This window comes from Parambassis ranga, chromosome 13 (assembly GCF_900634625.1).
Source record: "Parambassis ranga chromosome 13, fParRan2.1, whole genome shotgun sequence".
Classification (NCBI taxonomy): domain Eukaryota; kingdom Metazoa; phylum Chordata; class Actinopteri; family Ambassidae; genus Parambassis; species Parambassis ranga.
Window position 1 is genome coordinate 9,137,322 of NC_041033.1, and position 24,197 is coordinate 9,161,518.

The 24,197-nt window shown below is 40.4% G+C and overlaps 1 protein-coding gene across 5 annotated transcripts in view; it reads left to right on the forward strand.

Moving 5' to 3' along the window:
* The window catches only part of gramd1bb (GRAM domain containing 1Bb), a 63,622-nt gene that overhangs the window by 10,897 nt on the left and 28,528 nt on the right, over positions 1–24,197 (forward strand). For 3 of the 5 annotated variants that reach the window (XM_028419262.1, XM_028419265.1, XM_028419264.1), the window contains exons 1-3: positions 3,001–3,035; positions 5,907–5,933; positions 12,638–12,681. The gene's annotated coding sequence lies outside the window, so the exon portion shown is untranslated. Of the gene's footprint in view, positions 1–2,945; positions 3,036–5,906; positions 5,934–12,637; positions 12,682–24,197 lie in introns of those variants that run through there. The other 2 variants (XM_028419266.1, XM_028419267.1) reach the window with 1 other exon arrangement.

Consider the following 24,197-nt stretch of genomic DNA (forward strand, 5'->3'; position numbering starts at 1 on the left):
TTATATTATAACGTTAATAGTGAATAAAGAACTTTAACTGAGTCTTAAGCGCTAAGTGTCCAGCACCTTGATCCTCCGGTTTTGACCTTTTTTTCCTTGTGAAAAGTGTCAATGTGGCAAATTAAAGTTTATTGAATAATGTTCACAGGAGCAAGTAATGGAACTGTTTCCTGTTGTTGTAGTTTGCATTAAAAATAAAAGCCACTTCTTTGTTTTGAGGCAGGAAAAATGCACGTAGTAGATGATTGAAGTTAACGTGGTGCACTCACAAATGCTTCCTCAGGTTTTCTGGCTGTACTTGTCCAGTTAATATATAAACAGGGAGGGACTTTTATACCTATAACTGCGATCCTCGAGGTCTCATGTTGGGGTCTGTGTGCCTGCTGTGTGAAGGATGTGTACCTGACTTAAAATAAAAAATACCGTAAGTATTAAAGTACACATATATATTAGAATATTGGTGCCTCAGTACTGTTATTTTTCCTTTTTAGATATGATTGTATGATTGTATTATGAATGGATGTAGATTTAAAATATTTTCTGGCATGATTTTTACTGACACAGCTTTCATTCACTGACATGGAATGCAATTCAATTTTCTTGTCTGATTGTTTGAAATCCTTTATATCTTTAAATGCTTTCATGATCAAGGATGAAGTCCTGTTGCAGTGCTTTTCATTTTTATCAAACCTCTTTTACTTCAAAGTGGAGCCTTAGAAATGTGTTATCACTCCCTTAATTTGTCACATTTATCACTGTGATATTGTTATTGCAGTCCTGTTCCTATCTTGTGCTCTGAGGTGCACTGTACAGAGGTGCAGTGTGTACATGTGCACCTATGTATGTATGTGTGTGTATCAGAGCAGTGGATGTTTGCTGACACTGTGGAATTTGCTGTTTTTTGCAGCGTGATAAAAGCAGAGCTATTTTGAGAAGGTAATTTAGTATTTTCTGGGTCTGGCCTGACTGCTTCCACTTCATCCAAGCAGTTAAATATTTCAGACACAGAACCTCTCACTAAGCCACACAAGAAAAGCAGAATTTGAACGATACATTTCCTCAAATGGTCTCAGCAATTAATTTTTATAGTGGACTCGATGAATTAAGTCTCTATACAGAGTCTCTGTAGTACTAACAATTTACACAGTATAGTGATGGATCCGACTGCTTGAAAACACACCATCCATCACATTATTTGTTCTGCTTGAGTTAATTTTTAATGTATGTGTGATTGTGTTTCATCCTTAAATACGTACATTTGCCCCAAAGACAGTGATGTCAAATACTCAAAGATCTTACGGCTACGGTAATGAGATGCTTTCAAATATGCTAATATGATTCAGATTTTGGATCATACTAGATCAAAGATACGTAGGTTCAGGCTCCATGAGTGCATACACTGTGCTTTCCCTGACATTGTTGTGCTATGTTAGGGGGAAAATATAATTTGTGGTTTAATTGATTTATGGTATTTATTTATTTTTTTTGCTTTACTGTCAATAGTAGTTAATGTTCACAGCTACTTAAAACAGACTGTATTAAGTTATGTCTCCAATCAATTGTGTATGAGTAATGAATAATTCAGTGGAAACTCATGCAATATCAACTTTCTATTTTTTAATTTCAAATGAAAGTTTGTTAAAGGGCCAGCAATAAAGTAATAAACAACTCACATAAAGCAGAATAAACAAGCAGTGTTACAGTGGAGTGCAGCTTGCAGACACACTGCAACTAAAGCAGAGGAGGAATGATGCACAGAAATAAAAAATCATCCTTTCAAACACTGTCAGCTGATGCAAGGTGCTGGTAAAACATTGACCACTTTTTTCTTCATAGAGAACATAAAGCATCTTCATACAAAGCTACTTTTCAGACAGAAAGGATTGTATTTTAGCTGCATAGAACACTAGAACACAGTGTGCAGACTACAAAAATAACTAATTAACGCTGAAAACTATTTTCAAAGTGCCTCTGCAGTCTTTTAAACGAAACTCCCCAAATGTGCATTTTTCATACATTCCAACATCCCCTCCAGCATTGCATAGCCTAAAGCAGCTGTATGAAAAGGATGTGGACATCCTGCAGAGTTGGGAGTGTGAATTGATGAAGACCTTTCCCAATAGACCAGCTTTATTCTTAAATGTCAAAGTGTGAACTGGGATGCCAGCAGAATCTTAAAATAGGGAAATGATCCAATGCAAAATAAAAAGTGATAGCCAGGAAGCCTCTGTGGTATCATTCACACACCTCTTTGTGTGCAGAAAGTAGGTTCCACTGACAATCATTTCTCCAGTAACAACAGAAATCTAAATTTGAAATGGATGAGCTGTGACAGTCAGACATCTCTTCAAAGATCACTGGGTGCTAAAATGCTTTTTTATGCATTCATGTTTATATTTACACATCAGCAACCTCCTCTTACTGTCAGAAGTCTTTTGCCTGTGTCATATAGCCCCCTCTAGTGTTATTTTAGGCTATCTACATGTACAAGACTGCATTTAATGCTTTGAAATGTACATGTTGGCAGTTGCTATATATATATATATATATATATATATATATATATATATATATATATATATATATATATATATATATATATATTATCTGAGAGCTGACATATTTGACACCTAATTTTCAGGATCTTTGACGGCTGATGTCAGGCCCAGCAGCGATCATAAAGACAGGAAGTCTTGACATTTTTGCTCAGCAAAGCCATAGAAAATGAAGCATTGTACAGTTTATTGTGAAGAATTGCGTGGAAAGTTTGGTGTCAATAGTGTCTATTTATATTGCCATTTATAGTGTTTCATTATTTATCAGGGGAAACTATTTCAAGCACCACAGCCACTGATAAATAAAAAGAAACTTATTTCCAGTGTCTCATTTACATACAGTCTGAAAGAACCATTCTGTACTGATTTTCAACCCTCTCTGCCACACAGCAGCCAGCAAAGCAGCCAGCAGAGCAGCCAGCAGAGCAGCCATGAGGATGACAACAATCGCTTCTTGACTCCTTTAATCCGGGAGGAGAGGTGAGTAACATGTTACAGCATGTGTTTCCCTGTCAGGACCTCTAGTTACACTTATGTTGGAGAACTTGTGATAATAAACCACATTTGAATGGTAAATTGAGAAAAATATTTACACTAGTCTCTCTGTAAATAACTAATTTTGTGTGCTTATGTAAGCATGTATAGACCCATCTTAAGGGAATTACAGTAGTATGTAAATTTACCACACACATATATGCAGTTAATAAATTGATTCTCCACTAGAGGGCAGTTTCTGTTCCCACTGGAAGGCATGGTCAGCCAAAGGGATTGTTGCACTGCGTTATTTGTGTCTGTGTGCTGGGTTGTGACTTTTAATGAATGTTATATCGGTTTCATAGTAAAATTAATCCTGGAAGTGACTAATTTTGATGTGACATTAATGATGACCGCGAACATGCAGACAGGGATCCTTTTCCAATTTTGTTAATATAACAACTTTTCCTATTTTTTTCCATAGTTAGTTGTCATCTAAAAGTGTCCATATGTAGCTACCCCTGCAGTGATTAGTGTCTCTGCCTCTCCAGAGCTCAGTTTGAGTAGAGAAGGGAAGTATCATTAGCTCTTTATCACCTTGGGAGATGCTGCAGTTGTCACAGCAGCTCAACTGACAGGCCTGGACATTAAATCAGTAACTCAACCTGGTGTGTAGGTGTGTGTTGGTGTCTTTTTAAGGCTGTGTCTGTGTGTGTATCATGGATATGCACCTTTTTACTGTGAGGCAAAGCTACAGAGAGAGAAGAAATTGCAAGGAAGGAAGGAAGGATCAAAAAATCAAAAAAGTAAAATTAGGCAGTGTTAAAAGTAGTGCAGTGTGGCTAGAGTCCGTCTTCCTGCTTCATTCCTGGCAACCGTGGCTGTACCAAGGACACTAAACCCTTGTGCCAATTTACACCTGTTAGTCTTAGGGGACATCAAAAATTGCATCATATAAGAGCAAACAGTAAAGTAAAGGTTTCTGGTCTAGATAATTTCAAACTTTTTTATAATGCAAAGCTTTCTTTAGCATTCTTACATCTGCAAAAATGAGTGCACCTAAAAATAGAATCACATCTAGTAATTCCTCCCATACGAGAAACCAGCTGCACAGGGCAGCCGCTGCCGCTGATTTTATTCTCAGACACAAGTAAAATTTAGCCAAAGGAATGTTTAATATAGGAGAAACCCCCTCGTCTAACCTCATAATAACCACCCACTTAGCTGTGTCTGTCCACCAGTGCTGCTCACTACACCTCCGCTCTTTCTCGGCACACTCTCCATGTTTCTCTCTCTGGCTCTCCCTCCCGCACACTCGTCTCGTTCAGTGTCTCCACTTACTCGAATTAGGAACAGCACCTGTCAAACCTATGGGATTTTTTGCTGCTCTTCTCTTTGCTGTGCTGGTGATAGCTAGTGAGAGGCGTCTGCAGCAGCTGCAGGGAGAGCAGCGTTCTGTAGCCGGCTTTAGAGGGCACGGAATGTCATGTCTCCTCTGCAGGTAAAAACAGCTGCATTTCTGCCTGGAAGCTGCACTGCTGCCTCTGCCAAAACTCCACCTGTGTTGCAGTCTCCATGTCCGTCAGTCTTGTTTTTGCTCTCGCTGCATCTGTTTGTCGAGTGTGCTGCAGTTTGCTCGGTGTGCTCGTGCAGCTGCATTTGCTGGTGAAGTGACAGCAGGCTGGCAGCTAATATCAACCATGTTGATGTTTGGAGAGAGAGCCTGATGAAATGTGGATGAAAACATTAAAAGTAGTTGGTTTATTTTTTCATGTTTTTGCATCGGATGCTAAGTGTAACTCACTCAGTACAACTGCAGATCATTATGTAATATCACAGAGAGTCTTTGCTATGTGAATGTAATATGACTCATCAGTGAAGATGACGCAGCACTTGATTGTGAGCTGTGAATCAGGATTTGACATTGCCAACTTTGGCTCATTTCATTGTACAGAATTGTTCTTATATAACAGTGAAAGTGTATTCAGGGTTCAAACAGGGTTTCTTTTTGACACTTCTTAGCATGTATTGGGAAGCTAAGGCTATACATTCATATTACAAGTCACACCGTTCAATTCAGACTCTTTCCATGGATCGTCTTCATCTGGCTTGATGGTTCAAATTTATAATGTCTTTCATGAGACTTAAATGTGAACCTTTCTGTCCTCTGAAACGGCACACATGAGCACATCAAAGCTTTGTGTCATCTGCATCAACAACAACAGAAAACGTCATATTATTATACAACACAACACTCAACACATACGTATGATAAAAAAAATCTATTCTCATTCATATCTTATAACCATGATTCAGATATTTATCTGAAAAGGGACCAGATTCGTACCAGAAGTAACTGATTTTAAAGATCGGGATGGAGGATTTGATTTTTGTGTTTTTTTACGTTACATATTTTTACATTGTAGAAGGATTTACCTGTTCTCGTCTTTGACAAAATGGTGCACCTTTCCCTATCTTTACTTCCAAAGGCTTTCTCTCTGGGATCCTCTTTTTATACTCAGTCATGTTATTGACCTAATTAGTTTTTTAACAGTACAATACTGCTTTTTCAGCCCTCTTTGTCCCAGCTTTTTTTTTAAGTATGTTACCACATTAGATGCAAAATAAGAAAATTAATGAAAATAAAAAAGGAGAAAATAACAATAAAAATTGCATATTTAAAACAAGGTATGTTTTTATTTACAGTATTTACATTCACATTAGTACGGCCCAGCATTTTTAAGAAACTATCAATATATTTGTTGTGCTTTAAACTACAAAATGGAAAGTATGATTCATCTAGCTTTCCTTAATTGTTCATATAAAAGTGCAGTGTAGAGGCAGTACCCCATGACTAAATTGTTTCCTCTCTTCCAGGTCTGACAGTGCAGCAGACAAAATCAGGTAAGTCTGCTGTCTGCATTTTCTTCTTTGCCCCAGAGAAGTGTGGGCATGCTAGTGGCCTTATGTATATACTGTACACTTAAGGGTAGAATGGGACTGGCCTAGCTGTCACCCCATTTGCCCCGGTCCACCCACCCTGCATGTGACACAGATTCACGGCTTTGTCCGGCAACCAAGGTGTCTGAATACGCTTTACATTTGGAGAAGCCAGCAGTGAATACAGTTGCAAGCCATGGAATGCCATTGTTTGCTTTTATTGGACAAACAACATCAGACACAAACAGGGCTTTGTGAGCTGAACACCATTGTGGAGCTTTTAGTCTTTTAGCCAGCCAGCCGGTGGCCGGTCAGCACTGTGGACACCCACTGTGGGCACAGGCATTTTATTCTCCAGGGTGTGAAAGCTGTGCTGTCACAAAAGACACGGTGCCAGTCCAGAAGCAAAGAGGTGCATAAACTGGAAAGGTGAGTGCGATGAGCGTTGAAGTCTATGAGGCACTGCATGAAAAATGTCAAGGAGTTTAATGAAAAGCTGATCCTTCATGATTTACCTGGCTAAAGAGAACTTAACCTGCATGGGTTTTACATTCAGTATTGAAGTTTTAATTTTTTTAAGCGACATCTTTCTGATGCTTTATGGTGCATACTCTGCATTTAAACTGTGGTTGCACATGAACCCTTCTGGTTGGTATTTTTTTTACAGATCCTCTTTTGTGAAAAGTAATGTTGGCTCAATAAGAGAAGAATAAAGTGACTGAAGGATAACATGCATGTTTTTCAGTTTCAGTGTAAAACATCTTGCTGTGAGGCCATGCTCTTTGACATGTGTGTTTTTGTGTAGGGGGTTTACAGAACATGTGTGGTGTTTATCTGATACATTTTCTAAACTGAGTGGGCAGTGTTATGTTGGTGAATTTGTGTGTGTGCGCTCCAGCATGTGCCCGAACTGGTATGTTTTGAGTGTTCCGTTGTGGGTGACTGCCAGGCAAGGTTTAAACCACTAGGAGTCTCCGCACTCCAGTGTTCAGTACAAGGTTTTTTAAGCCTAGCTGTTTCTTCTTGTGTTTGAAGTTCCTATGCATGTTGCTGAGACACTACAACAGAAGGAAGATTGACAAAAAACCTAAAAGTATTTTTTTTTTAAATTTGAGTGTCCTATTTGGCAAAAAGTCAACAATTTCACTGTCCCTGTTAGTTATTGAGTATTGTTTCTTTTGCTCACGTTCATGGTAAATGTGCACCGGAAGATGCTCTTGTTGAACTGAAGGCAGACCAGCTGCTAAACTGACTCACTAGCCCACCTAGTGGCCTTTTTTTACAACAATCACAGAGATTGCTCCTTGGTGCAGCCTTTGAGATTTGCAAATGACAATATTTGAATTAAAGATTAGAATCTGAAATCTATTAAACATTCAGCCTCTTCATTTGTAGCTTTTGTAGCATTGAATCACATAAGAAGAATGCTTAAAAAGGCAACTGTAAACAATGCACGAGGAAAGCAGGATAAAGTGGGCAGGATGTGCAATTAGAAGCTGCTGTTTGTATGTCTGAAAGAAAAGTTGGAGTGAGTGAGTTGGAGTGTAGTCCTCTGTACAAGCTCAGAAGTGTCTAAGTGTCTGCAGAGTTGAATAATGTGAGAGTAACCGATCTCCTGAAAAGTCCTGCATGGTACATCCTGCCTTTGTTCCAATGTCCGCATTGCTCTTTTGCCTTCTCAATTGCTGGATTATCGATCATTGTCTGTGGTTTGAGCCTCCACTGATGGAGGTCAGCGTAATCTGATATTGCTCTTTGCTTTGCACAGGAGACTCAGAAAAGCGAGGATCCAACATATGAAGTAAATGATACTCCTGTAAAAGTAGTTCACAACACAAAACATTCAGTCATTGCTGTCAAGTGTATTTCACTGTGATGCTCAGATTAACTCTTATATCGTGAAAATTGTTTTCAAACTTTGATAAATGGTGCTTAAAATGTATTTCTGTGGCATAATTTTATTCTCTACTAATGATGTCTGATTGCTCTTGCCAGTCTAACCTAATGAACCCAGATCTGGCTCAGGCAGTAGATGAGATAATATCAGGGTGTGATGATGGTGAAGACAGTAATCCTAATGTTTTATTTTTGTAAATGTGGGTCATTCATTTTGGTGAGGAGAGGTTACAGCCGCAGGATGCAATGAATCATGACCTCCACTCCATGCTAACTGTTTGTGTAATTGTGTGCACAGAGTGACTGCATCACTGATGTGGGTCCTCGAAAAGATTCTGTGATGCAGAGGCTGCGAATGCATGCCTGCAGCTTGTAAAGGAGCCGAGAAGATGGAGGGGGAGGGAGACGGAGAAAGTGAGGGGGTAGCAGAGCAGGGGGAGTGAGGCTGATGAAGCAGGGAGTGGAGGAAAGGAGGTGAAGGACCACCCTTGTCGAGCATCGCCGTTCGCAGGGAGCCTACCAAAGGGACCTTCCCACACACACACCATAGCCAGCCAGCCAATCAGAGCTCTCACATCCACTGACCCATCCTCCCTCGTACAACTGCTCATCCATGGCTCAGCAAAGCAGATGTGAGGTGATCAGTAGGAAGCGAGTCTGTGGACCACTTCTTACGGAAACTCATTGTGGTTTTTATGTGCATGAGGTGAGATTATGTTTTGACTATAGGTGGATTTGTAGGCAAGGAAGACACGGATGGCTCAGTTTCTGTCAGGATAGCAGCATCTAGTCAGCCTGGACATCCTGCAGCTTTCTGGCTTAACAAGTGTTGCCTGTCTAACCTCTGTCTGGAACTGAGGCATTATCTCTCATCCGATATTGGATGCGCTGTGTTAGAGACAAGGACGTGGGGGGATTGTGAGGCTCGGTGATGATGCTGGACTAAATATGCTGGACAAGTGACAATTTGACAACAGTGAACACAGGGATTGAAGAGAGGCCATGAGAGCCAGGAGAGAGGCCAGGATGGTGTCTGCCTGTTCACCATGCACAAACATAAGGTCAGGTCTGATTTCTGTCAATGGTCTTTAGATGCAGCATGTTCCAAATGACCCATTCTGCAAATTATCTGGCATGTGCAACAGATTGTAAAACTCAATGTATGTTATCAATATCCTAGTATACTTTTTTATGTAAGTCATAGTATACGACAAAACGGTGACACTTTGTGTTTTGTGTTTTATGAAAATACTTTTCTACTGTGTAGTGCATTATATTATTATGCAGTGATCAAACTGGTTCTTTGGCTTTATGATAATCATCCTATCATTGTCTACTGTTTAAGTTATTATGTAGCCAGATCACATAACCTACATGGCTCTGGTATTGTCTCCCAGCTATACCCTTTTCAATCTGACCTTTCTTAAAACATGCATCTGCCTCTGTTCACAGCAGATTTTCTAAATGTCAGTTGCATTAGTTTGTTTCCTCAAGTTGTTCCAGAATATAAATACAAAGCGACCACAATTTAAGGTCACTGTAAACTTTATTATGGAGTGTTGTCACCACTACTGCATTATGCTTTTCATATTTTGTTCTACTTGTGAGGGTGTGGCCCGATGTGATAAAAATAACTGTTAGTCAGTTATTGTTTTCATCAGTTCCTTTAATGGATAGGGGACATGTGTCAAAGCAATTAATAAACTCATTCATTTATCTTAACCTGGTGAATGCAGGGCTGTGGCAAAATAAATCACAGTGTGTCAGAACAGTCCATCTCTCACACACATGCACGTACACATTTGTGCAGAAGGGATTTTCCAGCTGGCTTCTAAATCTCTGCTGTGATCTCTGCTCCCCAGGTCCATTAAGGGCAATTTAGTTAGATTTACTGTGTCTGTTGACGGGGATGCAGGGCAGTCCTAGGACTGCTTCATGTTACCTGTCTTTATAACATAGTCCTGGCGGGCCTTATTGTGTTTAACAATCTCTTGCCTCATACATGAACCATAAATGATAGTCATTAAGGATCAATAGCAGCGATGAATGAAATGATGAAATTACATTTGCTCTGATGGAAAGTAGCAGTTGTTGGCTAAAGCGTGGGTGTGTGTGTCAGGTATCTTTCATTTCATTCTATAAATCTATCCTGCTGCAGTCATTCATTCATGTAAGACTATTGGAAGTAACTAAATGCATTTGCTTCATTAATTTAACCATTAAAAATCTATTACTATTATTGGTTATATTTAATTCCTTAATTAAAGGGTTACAAAAAAAGCTTCAAAAGGAAGTGGGTCAATATGTCACGTCATGCAGAAATATTGATTGATTGCCATGCTACCAAAGTACTTGCTGGTGTGCAGTCCTATGCACAGTGTGGCATTGTCTCTGCTTCATGCTACAGAAAAAAAACACAATTTAATCAATCATCATAAATAAATTAATGTATAATTGTGTGTCTTGCATCATCTTTCACAGTGATGTTAAAATAGTACAGACTCACAAGTTGTTTTGTTTACAAAAATTAAGGTTAAAAAGGATGGTAAGGTAACTTGAATTACTGGAATTTGTTTGACATAAAAGAAAAAAAATGCTCATTTTTCTGATATGACATTCCCCATTCAACCACTAACTTTAAATTACAATTAAGTTTTTTTCTTTTTGTAATGAGGAAATTAGTTTATTTTCATTACTTGACCCTAAAATGTTATTGGCTAAAAAATAAATGATTTATATTCCCAACAAGCAGTTTGCTAAAATTAAAATTAAAATAATCTTCCTCCTAATATTAGTTGCAATTAATTTAAATGTAGATACATCTTGTTGCATCTCTTCATATAAATTGATTGATTTTTAAAAATCATCTCACATTAAAAGGATATTAAACATAAGCTTTTAAATCTGAACCTGAGTAGTAATTGTTATTCCACGGGCTGTATTTTGTGCCAGCTGTTGATGTCGCACACTGAAGGTGATTCATTAAGTGTTCCTGTCTGAAGACAGTCTGTCTGTCACTGGCACACCCACTTACCGCTTTGTGAAAGGTCTTGTTTTCATGCTGGGTGGACATCTGCCTCTCTGTAGAGTTACACAAGGAGATATGCCATGCACATATGCCAGCTAATGGTATAAACTAACTATAGACCTGTCCTTGTATGTCTGTTATCATAGAGGCAGCACTGAGCTGAAATTGATACAAGTCACTCAGTATTTGACCAAACACAACCTTATATACTGATTAATGAAGAATTTATTTTAGGGAGAAGGTGTTTATTCAATACATGGCACATTTCAAAGAGAAGTAGCAAACTGAGCCACATTACTGTATGTGGGTAAGAGGTGGTGTAGGCTGGAGCCATCATATTATATACCATACATCCAGGTCACCTTCCAGAACATACTTTATCTGTGTGAGTGGGCCATGTGTGTGCATTCAGCAGGCCTTCACCACTGACTAATCACAGAGTCTCTGGTGACTCAAACTGTAACTCACATACGTTCATCAGAAAATCAATCCTGCTCCTCACATTAAATGTGTATATATCCACCCCTGCACTCCAATGTTTTATTCATTTTTGCTGCAAATAAGCACTCGTTCAGGGACCCTGTGGATAAAGGGATAAACCTTAAATGTGTTGTAGGTGGACAGCTATCTGTTATTTCAACATCAATAGTAGAGTTGTTGTTAATACTACAAAAGATATTAGATCCATCTAGTGCTATAGCTCTACAGGGAGGGAGAGGGGGGCTTAAGTCCAAAAACCTCAGTTAATTCGAATCTCTGAGCCGGTTTGCCTTTCTTGCATATCCATCTTTACTGGAAGGTTTGTTTTTCAAGTTTTATAAATCAAGTGGTGTAATCTGTAATCTGTCTTCTCTGAACGGCCCGTCTCCATCACAGATCTGATTGATTTCCCCTCTAGCTGTTCCAAACGCACCGTGGATCATTCTTATTTAGAGCCTCTTCTCTCTGCGTCTTTAGTCTCGGAAGCAAGACGCAGGGTCGATGTTATACTTAGTATAGATTCCTATATTGAATGTTGAAGCATTTTGATGTAAAGCATTTATTTTGATTCCATTAAACTCTGACATACAGAGGTGTTAGCTGAATGACTTTTAGTCCCAGCAGGTAATCCCTCAGTTAATCCATTTGTCTCTGTGGGAAAATATTATACTCACTTACCCCACTGACAGACATGGCATCTGATGACGGTGTTGCTCAGCCAAATGAAACTTCTTAGTCGCTGCTGGGATGCTCAGTCAGGGGTAAAGGAGTGGGAAGAAATTGCTCTGACTTGAGAGGCAAATGTATTATCAGGTGCCACGGTGAAAATGAATTGATTGAATAGACGGAGGCGTGGTTGAGGGCTTCTGATCACGGTGATTCATGGCACATGTGGGCGCTCTGTATTGAGTTGCTGGCAGCAGTGGAATGGGGACTGCACTCTGAAAGCCCATGCACACACAAAAACAAGTGCACATATATATATGATTTTGTCAGAGATGTCATTCTTGCTCTTATTTTATATTCCAGGCCCTATTCAAAACCATGGGGGCTTTTAATGTGAAAGAAACTAAGATAGCTCAATTGTGCTTTCTTACCTGTCAAAAGGTCATTTAAACCTAAGCGCAACAACTCTTTTAATGCTTGTAGACTTTTAGCATTAGTTTCTTTAGTCTGAGACACATTTTAGTTTGGCTTTCCTCAGGACATCACATCATGAGTAATCAAAGACTTCTCATTGACTCTTCTCTACCTTCACTGATAGGCCAAGCAAAAGAAGTGGAAGAAACTGATATGGAAACCTCAAAGGTAGGATATAACTCCACAAGCAAAAGACACTCCACACAGCAGCGACAGACAAGATGTGTTTTCTGTTTTAGGAAGTTATCCTGCATACACTAAACTCAACCATACTACACTTATTTTGTAAGTTTGTTCTGGAAGTGGATGGTCACCTCTAAAATACTAAGGTCCACCAAGAGAGGGAGCTGTTCTAGCATGGGCTACATCTCAAAAAGTCCATCTAGCTCTAGCTCCACTTCTTATCCTCAGATTTCACTGCGGGTGATATCTAGGAGCAAAACTGCTGTTAAATCATTTACTGAAACACAGTCAGCATTGTCCTTCTCAAGAGCGCAACTAGGTTATGTGCGACTGTGGTTATTTTGGCTTCATTATAGCTCATTTATAGGTAAAAAAAAAAAAGTCTCACCAGCACTTACTAGAGAAGTTAGCAACTAACTACACATGCAAAACAGCCTTTTCTCTGTTGCTGAGATCTTTACATGGTTCTGTGGACAAATTAGATGGAGATATAACTGCAACAGTCAATGGTTGCATCATTTCTTGAGCTTTTCGTTTCATACAATAATAAAGCGTTGCAGTGTTTAATTTTGAAAACATGTTGGTAATTTTTAATAACTAACTGGCATTATACAGGCTCACCTTCCTGTAGAGGATGGCAAAACGTTTAGTTAGTGACTTGTCCCCCTGCAATATGCCATGTCTTGAGGGTACCAATCTAGTAAGAGAAACATGGATTTTAGACCCCGTCAGGAGCTACATTGGTTTGTTGTCTTGGCACAATAGAGGGCACTCTTCTCTGTAGTGCACTACCTTGTTGATGTACTTCAGGGATTCGGGTCTTTATCCACAGTGCTAAAAGCTTTAGTTTTGTCAGTTATCAATGCAGAGTTTTGATGTGTTGCAAGGTCTGATGTCTTTTTGTTGCTTTGTCATCATGAGTGACATAGATCATCTGTGAAGCTTAAAATAACTCAAGTGTTGCTCTTGAAGGCCTTGTGGGTGGGAATGGCATAGCAACCAATCAAGACAAAATAAAGGCAGTGTATTTGTGGATGTTTTTCAAGGGCCTTAGCATTGTGTTTCCCTGGTAATATCCATACTGTATGTCTGGCTGAAAACAGTCCACAAGGTTCGCATGTGGCCCTGAAGCATTGGGCTGGACTGCTCACAGCTTCAGTGGTGCAGCATCAGCCCTGACTGACGAGATGGAAGGTTTGTCTGGGAGGGTTTAGTCAATATCCCCCCACCCAACCCCTTCTCTCATCACTGCTCTATAGCCAGAGTCTTTTAATATAAAAACATTGCTTCCACGACTCAATCTTTAAGCTTTTGCTTTAAAAGACATAAGTGTGCACTATTAATACAAAATAAACATAATTTATCCACAGCATCATTTATACAACCACTGTGATTCTAATTAACATGTCTGCTTGAATAAAGGTTAAATGTGGGTTCCTCTGAGGACAGAGGATGAGAGCACAGATGGGGCTAGCCTATGGATGTCTGTGTTCGACTCTTACCAACTATGAACAACCCCCACGGTGACAGCACATCCGCCTATGTTGGCTTCCACACCACGGCATTACACGCTCACTGCTGATGAGGTCATTTGGACCGATTTCATAATTGTGTGACGACTGAGCTGGCATCCAGTAGTTATGTAAATTGAAACAATAAAAAAGGTATCAATATGTGATATTAGAAAAGGACCTTCACTTCAGTCACAGACAGGTTTCTTACTTCAGTGTTGTTTTAATTAATATATTTTTTTAATTTCTCGTTAGCATTGTAAATAAATGACAAAAAATCATCAGCCACATTAGGACCTCAGTTTGCATGGTTACCAAGCTAAGTGACTTCCTAAGCAACTCTTTGACATTCCTCTACCTAGACTAGAGTGTCAGCAGTGCAGTGTTACAGTACCATCTAAAATGTATACCATATTCTCCTGGATGTGGGCTCCATCAGGAGAGATCAGCGAAACCTGATCTCCTTGTGTCGTGACATCATTTTCCTGAACAGGGCAGCTGTGTATTTGTGGAGCTCAGGGTCATAGATGTGATGAGTCACTGATGTGCTGCATAATGGCCACAGTGCCAGATTCGGCTGGAGATAGGCTTTTTTGTTTGATAAAACAAATATTAACTACAATCCATCTCCTAATTATTCTAGTAATAATTGTTTCTTAGGCATTGCGATTTGACTGGTTTCACTGATTTTTCCATACACACACAAAAGATGTGAATTCATGGTGTCTTAGTGGAGTAGAGTAAGAGTTAGCTGCTGCTTATATAATTTGATAATGGATGTTTGCTTTAGCTAGGTGCATACAGATAGATATACCCTCAGTATTGTAGGTGAAAGGTGAAAATGTTTTTGCAGTAATCATCAAGAAAAGTGTGAATATTTAACCTTCCATTAAGAAAAGGTAATTTCACCTCTCTTTGGTGAGCACTAAGGAATAAAATTAGGCTTTGGATCATAATAACCATCAACAAACTACTGTCGTACTTTGTACTGCATAGTGTGTTGTCTGTTGTCCCTCAGGCCTGCACAGTGTTGTTTGAGTTAACAGAGCTAATCCCAAACATTGTCCTCCTGTCTTCTCCACCTTCTCTCCTTTGTTTAGTAATTATGAAACATTGGTCTATTTTCATCCTGCTTGCTGCAGCAGAAACGGGAAGTGGAAGGCTTTTTTAAATGAATGCTTTAATGTCAGCACGTGCTGTACTTTGTTCTTTTATTCATGGTGCACGTGACAGGCACACAGGAGGCCATCTGTATTTCACTTTATCCCTTTTTGGGTCAACCTAATATTGAAAATGATATATGTCCTTTGCGGTGTTTCTTTTTTTTTTTTTGCTGTCAAACATGTTATGCATTTTACAGTATCTCTCATCAGTCACTCTCCTCTCCAGCTCTGCTCTTATGACTAATGACTTTGGCTCTCTGTGTAGTGCCTCTTCTGTCCCCAGCGTGATACATGCTGCTTGTGTGTTTTTGGCATAATATTAAATTTGTTCAGGTTTCCAACTGAGCTTGCGTCTGTGTGTTGTAGTCCATGTTTGCATCTGTTTAGCCTCATTCTGACTGTCAGATGCTGCCTGTGCTCGTGGCTTATCTGTTGCCCCTTTTTAGTCGTTCATGTCAGCCTCTATTACTACACTGTCTGTACGCACACCTCCCTCCCTTTTAGAAACATTAAAATTACACACCCTGTAATTGTAGTTCTTACCCACCACATTCTCTCATTTTAAAATCTACATGCTCTCATGCAATAATGACAAACAGCTTTACTTTTACCTTCCTTCTTCTGTGACAGTTTAGTACAGTCTAAGCCATTATACTTCTCTAACTCATTTTGTACAGGTTTTATCTATTTAGTCTAATTATTTTGTTGTCATTTGTTCCTCTTAACTAATTTTCTCTATAGTTCGCTGTAAAGAACATCCCTGTGTTTTTTGGCCTGTGCTCGTGTGTGCGTACATGTTTGCCGGCTCTCTCCCTCACTGTGACCTTGGGAGCTCAGATTATCCAACATTGTTAGTTCGTCAATAAACTGCCAGCCAGTCACATGATCACCCATTCCCCTCTGTGATCTGATGGTAAAGATAAATCTATGGCCAGTGGATGTTACCCATGTTGAATGAAAACAATACAAATGTAACCCATTGCTGTGTGTCACAGTAAGAACCGCCCAATAGGCAGAGTGGGAGGGAAATTTACCACGCCATCCAATCACACAAAGCGGCGTAGATTAATCCAGATTATCTACCAATGCTATTCTTAGAAATAAATTAAAAATCTCTGGGCCAGATTAGGGTTCAAGGAATGCTAAAAAAGAGGCTAAGAAATCAGGTGACATGGTGTGATTTACTCTGTGATATGAGCTCAAACTTATTGTGTTTTTTAGTTGTTCTCCAGGCAAGCTTTAAAACCTTAAAACTAGTATAAATACAGGAAACAGTTCATATAGCAAATTAGGGAACTTAATGTAATTAGAGTAAATCATTCTACCCAATGCCAGGACGACTGCATTAAATTTAGAAAATATATATGAACTGTTTGACAAACATTGCAACAGCTTGAGTTTGTGCAGCAGGTGGCGTCAGTGAGAAGAAACAACTCACTGATTCTTTGTGAGGAGCTGTCCATTCAGCACCACTCTGCTCTGACAACAGTCGAACTACAATCGCATAAATAGAACATATATAGCACAACAAGTGAAAGACACAAGAAACCTGCAGTATTTTTTAATATAATCATATTTTGTTATGCTATTCTGTCATGAGGCACATTTTATTTATGTGGTCTGTTTCAAAAGGCAGTCTGCTAAAAAAGAGGTGCATTATTTACTCATTTAAATTTGCATTTTGTAACTTTCTTAATTCCAACTTCCCACATATCCCATGCAGTGATTACAATGCTAATATAATGCCACAGTGACTGCTTCTTCTTTTTGTGAAGTACTATTGACAGAAATTAACAATGCATGCTTGATGCATCACCTTCATTAGTAGGGAAAGCTGCCTCTACTAAAGAGTGAATCAGGCTGCAGGTAATGTTGTCCTGCTTAAACAATATACTACATCACTGAGGTTCACTGTGGCTTTTATTACTTGTGAAATTGCACCAGATGGACTCTGTGTGAGGTGACTTACTGTCTCTTCTTGCTTGACTGAAGCTCAGGTTACAGCACTCGCTGCTTCTCACTGGGAAAGGATTAGAGTTCTCTCACTTCTTCGCCTCATTCATTTTCCCCATTTGTCTCTCCCTGCAGTCTGAATGTTGGCTAATAGAGAAAGGATGTGTCTTCCCATCATATTTTGCCTGCCTCAAGGTTGTTTAGATGAAAGAACCACTCAGTGGTTTGTTATAATTGAAATAATAATTGCACTGTTTTAGCACAAGTGGCATGAAATACAGCCAACAACTGCAGTTCATTGAATGGCCACTTGAGGTAGCAAGTCGGTCCTCATAGGCCTCTAATGTTAAAATGCCTAACTCTACATGTTTCAGCCATCTTCACCTACAGTCCCTTCAGGGACATGCTTTGTGGTCAAATGTCTCTGGAAAAGAAACATGGCGGCTGTGTACACATGTTAGGTGATGACTGTGAAGTGTTATCGTGTCCTATAGCTTACATAGGGCCTACTATCTGCAACAGGAACACATCACCTCTTGGACCAAGAGCTCAAGTCCATTATCTGCATGCTATTATCTGTTTTTGGTTCTGTGCCATTTGTCAGCCTCATCTGTGAAAGCTGAGTGAGTGAATGAAGCTCAGTGACTCAGCATGCTAAGCGTAATGTCAGTAATAATAACAGCTTTCCATTGTTCTATCATAAAACTGATTACTAAGTGCTTTACTGCATGTGGTCACAAAACAAATTAATTCAGACATCAAAAGAATGAGATCAATGAATGAGATGATTGGCAAATTTAACTTAATAAATCATCTTCAGGCTATGTCTGCTCTAATGGTAAGCGTGGTTTGGATTAGGTGTAGTAGTAGGTGCCCCTAATGAGGAGTCATTTGTGTGCGCTGCTTTAAGAAGATTAAACAGAAAGAATGTGCTGCACCCTGACCCAGAGCCCGTGGCTGAGTCAGCTATTGTTTTGATGACAGCTTAAAGTGAATGATCGGTTACTCTCTGACCACTGTGGCCCTTAAGTGGCCAAAGGAAGAGATTAGGCATCTCTTTCTGACATCCATGTGTTGAAGCTTAATCCATGAAATACATAGTTAACCTTGCTACTCCCTTAATGCAGCAATAATCCTTGCAGTCATTGCTTAAATCTAATCTTATACAAATATAAACACAAGAAGACTTTTCGGCTATTCTCGATAATTCTTCAGATAAAACCGATTGATAAAATGCTGAAGCTTTGGCAAAGGTAAATGTTTTTGTTTCAACCTGAAGAAACAACAGGACAAAGCCAGCATTGTTATTGATAAGTGCTACCTTGGCTCCCACACAGTAGTTGTTCTAGTTCTTGAATGAATAATACTCTAACGTAAACTCTAACCCCAATAAACAATGTAATTAGTGTGCCAAGTGCTTGTGATCTAGGCCATGCAAACAACATTTACTGTTTTTAGAGACGCATGCATCTTTTAGCAGATGAAGGAATTTGCAGCTTAAATTGGTTGTTGCGGTGGTCACATAGATAAATGAGGATGTCTTACAGCAGGCACCAGATAGATTTAAACTTGAGTTATGAAACACCTATTAGCCAGCTAAGCGAGCTGAGTCACCAAGAAGTCAATGTGATTCATCATGTATGCACACCACATACACAGCGCATGGCTATAAACACAGGGAGTACCCCACTACAGTCAATGCATTAAGAGATTAACTAGGTTAGCTGCTGACACTGATCAGGGCTAGAGTCGAACACACGAGGAAAGAACTGCAGCAGGTCCCCTCAGTTAATACCTCTCTCGTACGTTGTGCATGGTGTAGAATGGGGGGATGGGGGTCAATGCACAGAGGATGTTATGGCCTGAGGTTACTACCCTGCTCTAGTCCTCCATGCTGGGCCAGCTTGGCTTATCTAAGAGAGAAATAGAGAAAGGGAGCCATCTAGGGAAAAGGACAGAGAGAACAGGAGGGAGCGAGGGAGGGAGGGGGAGAGAGAGATCCTGCGCCTGCTCACTGTGAGCACAGCAAGTGCAGCTTTCATCCGCAGCAGAGGCTGAGGCTGTGACAGAGAGTTTGAGAGAGCAAACAGAAGCTTGGTGGGACAGTGTGAGAGCTCTGTAGAAAGACCTACAGAGATAGAATGGAGCTGTATCCAGCCATGGTCGCGTTTATTTGAATTTGCTAGCTCTCCTACCTCAGCTACGTGCTGCACTTTGCGTTGTGAATGTTGCAGTGCAGATCACCTCCTTCTCTTTTGGGAAAACCGAAGAACCCAAGGGAGGTGTGAATTTCTGGCACAAGTGCTCAGCACTGCGGCACCTTCATCCAAGCAAAGGAATGTAGCAGAAGGATCAGACAGCACCGAGGATCATCCTGCCAGACTTTGGTCCTCGACCATCCATCAGTCGCTGCATATCGTCCTCCCTTCTTCCTTCTGTGCATCTCTCCTGCTCTGTGTATGGGAGGTGAGGCACTGGCAGGCTGTCAGTCAGCATGCGGCGGTGTGAACGGGCAGCCCAGTGCCCACAACATGCTATGGACATCAGACACTGCTCGCTGTACTAATGAAAGGCTTCAAGCTCGCCTGGTAAGAATGATTAGAGAACAGAGACAGCATGATCTTCTAATGGTGTATTTGTACTGGTTTTTTTGTCTGTACAGCTTCAAGGCTGTCATGTATGCAGAGCACAGCATAGCCAGGGAAATAGATGTCTGTGTCTGTTTTCTGGTATTTGGTGAGCTGTGGCTTTATCGACATATGTCCGTATGATACATTCTGTCTATGCAAGGCTGGATGTACTGTCAATAATGTGTGCTTTTTTTTACAAAGAATACAATATATCCATCTTCACCTCCATTTTTTATTGGTTATATAAATCTCACAGAACATTAACCAGCATGCATTGAGGGGCTAGATCCGGACAAGTAAGCTGTGACCACAGTGTGTATGTCCATTGTGGGTTAGCGTGATTCTTCTGCTGTGACTGTGGCGACCCTGCTCTGCTCCCCTCTGGCTGGCTCAGGGTGAGCGGAGCAGCTGAGGAGAAGCGCTCACGTGGCTGCCTGGAAAAGAGCAGGCACATGTTCCCTCTGCCTCTCTCCACTCTCTTCCACTCTTGCCGCCTTCCGCGCTTGTTTTCCTGTTCCCTCGTTATCTCATACGGACAGATTCACATCCAGGTGGCCCCTTACACACTTTCTTTTTTAACCTGTTTGGCTACAGTGTGCGCTCCCTTTGCACTTTTCAATCGTCTCTGCTTTTATCCTCTCCTCCCCCTGTGTTTGTTTATGCTCCTCCTCCTCCCCCTCTTGCTTGATATTTTTAGAGACGAATTACAGAGCACTGCAGGAAAAAAAACTAGAGGGGGAGCCGTTTCGGCAACGTGCGTCCCGCTTCCTTCCTTCTCACTTTCATGAAGACCTCTTCTTTTCCCTACAGGAACTCTTCTTTTCCCTAATGTCTCAGTCTCTCTTTCATTATGTCTATATTTGTCTCTGCCCCTTTAATTTTTATACTAATCTTATTTCCTATGTGTCACAAAACACTTCATTCTCCAGTTATTTCTTCTTCTGGCTGCAGAATGTAGCAATGTGTAAGTCTTCCTTTTTTGTGTGCATGTGCTTCATGCACCAAAGGCCTCTTTGTCATTCTGCAGCATAGAAACACTGTTAAACCTGAGTCTGTCTTCAGTTAATCTGTTTGCAGCACACTGACCAACACAGGTTCCTTTACACTGCACAGCCATCTGTCAGCATCCCATAACCTTTGTATGTGAAAGTGACCTGTCTGACTAGCTATCTGTGTGTAGCTTGCATGCCATTTTGTTATGTTATGTAACAGCATGTGCACATCCGCTCTCCAAAAGTGCAGCATGTTTTTATCATTTCTACCTATCCTTTTGAACATTAAAATAGAGTATTTTTCTTGCGTTATTGTAAGATGTAAAAAAAAAGAAGAAACTATGACGATAATCACTTCCACTGGCGGGCTCATTATTGGGTGGATGCTGCACAAATCTCACTCTTTCTATTAGTGTTTGTTACTCTTCCCTGTGTTCTTCCAAAGCGATCTGCTATGTAGGTAAAATGGCATGACCTAGGGTTCATTCCATCGATCAATACCTTAGTCACTGCGTTTGTTGTCAGGGGTGTTATAAACCAGTGGCTGACACTGGATATAGCAGCTCATTTATGAGCCCTGTATACGCTGATTTATCTGGTTTAAATCACAGCCGTTACCTGCACAGGATTCTTTCCTGTCTCTCCTATAGTATTCTAACAGATGATTATAATACCGTAATTATGTTTCATACACGTATGACCGTAAGACCTATATTGACATACACAAAATGATTCTCAGTCAACATCAGAATTTGCAAATTATGATTGCAACATGGCTGTTACTAAATCTTATGAAGCAGCTGGATTCTCGCAAGATTTAGAAAATAATGCAGTAATCCATTTTGCCAGGATTGTCTGAACATCATTGGTTCAGACCAGCAGCATCCCGTGAGGGGCTGACAGCAGCAGGAAGCAATTGCTAGAAGTCAGCCTGTGTTAGACCGACGCGTCAACCAATCACAATGTATTTTTTCAAAGTGCAGTTTCCCAGATGGTTCTGTGTATCAAACCATCTGCTGTGTCAGGTTATATTTCTACGGCATATGATTCTAAATGAAATATTTGCTATAATGATGAAAGGAAGCTCAGCTGGTAAACTGTGTGACAGTGTGAAGGGAAGCAAGTGTCAGAGAGTTTTATAGAGTGGAAAGGCTACCCTGTTGGATGTATGTTTGTCACAGTGCACGCTGTGATTGAAAGCCAGCGTGGCTGCTTATTTGTCAGAAGACAAGGAAGAGACAAACAGACAGAGAGAGACAGACCATGTATATGCACATGTTTGTGTGTGTGAGGGGAAGAGAGATTGCTCAGGATTTGGCAATGGCCCCAGTGTATGGATGTTTGCTCTTGGTATGACATTTGGTGAGACTTAAATCGCACGCACACGCACACACACACACACACACACACACACACACACATTTAGGGACAGATGTGCACACACAGCCAGCAGCAGCAGCTGTAGCAACAGCGAGGCATTGACAGCAGGGTAGAGTTGGAGCTCGCTGCACGTGGCACCATGGACAAGCTGCTGCAGGACAGTCAGACAGACTGGGAGTGCAGACCTGCATACATAAACACATCTGTGGATCTCCAGACTATCTGGCTATGCTGTTTCTATGGTACCTCAAATTTTATTGGCAAACATAGCGTGTCATGAAGCCTTGCGTCCATGACTTCTTTTTTACGCCGCTCTGAACCTGCAGTATGTTCAGTATTTTAGATTACATACATAAACATCCATATGCAATGTTTTTGTACACACAAACAAAACATCAAAGACACTTCAATATTTGCATCCAGTAGAATTTGCATTGCAGCCATAGACATACTTTCGAACAAACCCCTAGGCATGAAATATCTAACGCCAAGCTGCTAATGTCTTTCTGGGCTATTTTGGGCTGACTTGAAAATTGTAGCTCCTAGGCCCCTGCACTGAGGAGATTCATTTTCATGTATGCATGGTGTTCTTGAGAGAGAGAAAGAAGCATAGCAAAAGACCTCAACTTTATGTGAACTGCTCTTCCTTGAGATGTAACATGATTAGCACATATGACAATGGTTCAAAAGATCATAAAATGTAAAGACGCAGGAGTTTATGAGGCTTTGACCCAACTGCAGCTGTGCAGATAGAGCACTGCAGATGAGGCCACGGTGGACCTACAAGTCCACAGCAGGGGCTCTGCAGTCAAGAGCAACTGCAGAATTATTTCCCTCCTGGCCTCAGCTTATTAGGTCTCTCTCTGTCCCTTCCTCTCACTTGCTCACGCTCTCCGTTGTCCCCTGTTCCCTGTTTCCTTTTTTCTCCATCCTCCCCACAAGCGATTTGTCATCACTGATTATATATGCTGTCCTCCACCAGTGTTCTTCCTGCATCCCATAAAATCAGCTTTTTTCTAAATCTGCAGCGTGACACAGTATGGCAGCAAAAATGCATACACTGCATTGATTCATAAAGTCAATAAATATCTTTCATTTTAGCAACACATTATGTACATTATCACCCAATGACTGTACAGTCAGTATAGAACAAAAACCCTAGTAACAATAAGATCACTTGGAATAGCAGACAGGTGCATTTACTTCCAACCAACTTCACAACATCAACCTTGTGATGCATTGGGAAGGAACGCTTCTGCTTTCCTTGGTCTCTATCAGGTTCAATATTAATGGACTGAAAGCTGCATTCAGGGACGCACAGGTGTGTGTTCCGCTCTCTGATAGATATATGATTAAAAGCCTTCACATTAACGTTCCGTACACTTGTCTCTCACATGAAGCCTGTCCAAACATGAGGCCATTTTGTCATGCTTTTTAGCTTTTAAGCTTTTTAAAGGCACAATCACAATGGACTCCCCTCCTCCTTTTTTGTGAATCCTTAATGCTACTGTACATCAGTAAAAAGCTTGTTGTTTACCAAGTCCATTTACTGAAAACCTTTGTGTATATCTGTGTGTTAGGTAGGGCGTTTAATAAGACATTTCTTTTGAAACATTTTGTGTAAATTGTATGTATTTACTCTGTGCTCCAGTCACATAAAGGATCAGTATAGGTGCCTGTTTTACACCTGTTATCATGATAGGTGACATGAAACAGCTGAAGCAATGATAAAAATTGTGTTTCCAAGCATAGATGACACTATACTGCTATTACAAAGTCATCATGCAGGCCATGCTTGTTATCACCGGACCAACCAAAGCTGGTGGTTATTTCATACTCTGCACAAAGGAGCTCCTGGACCATGCTGCCTCC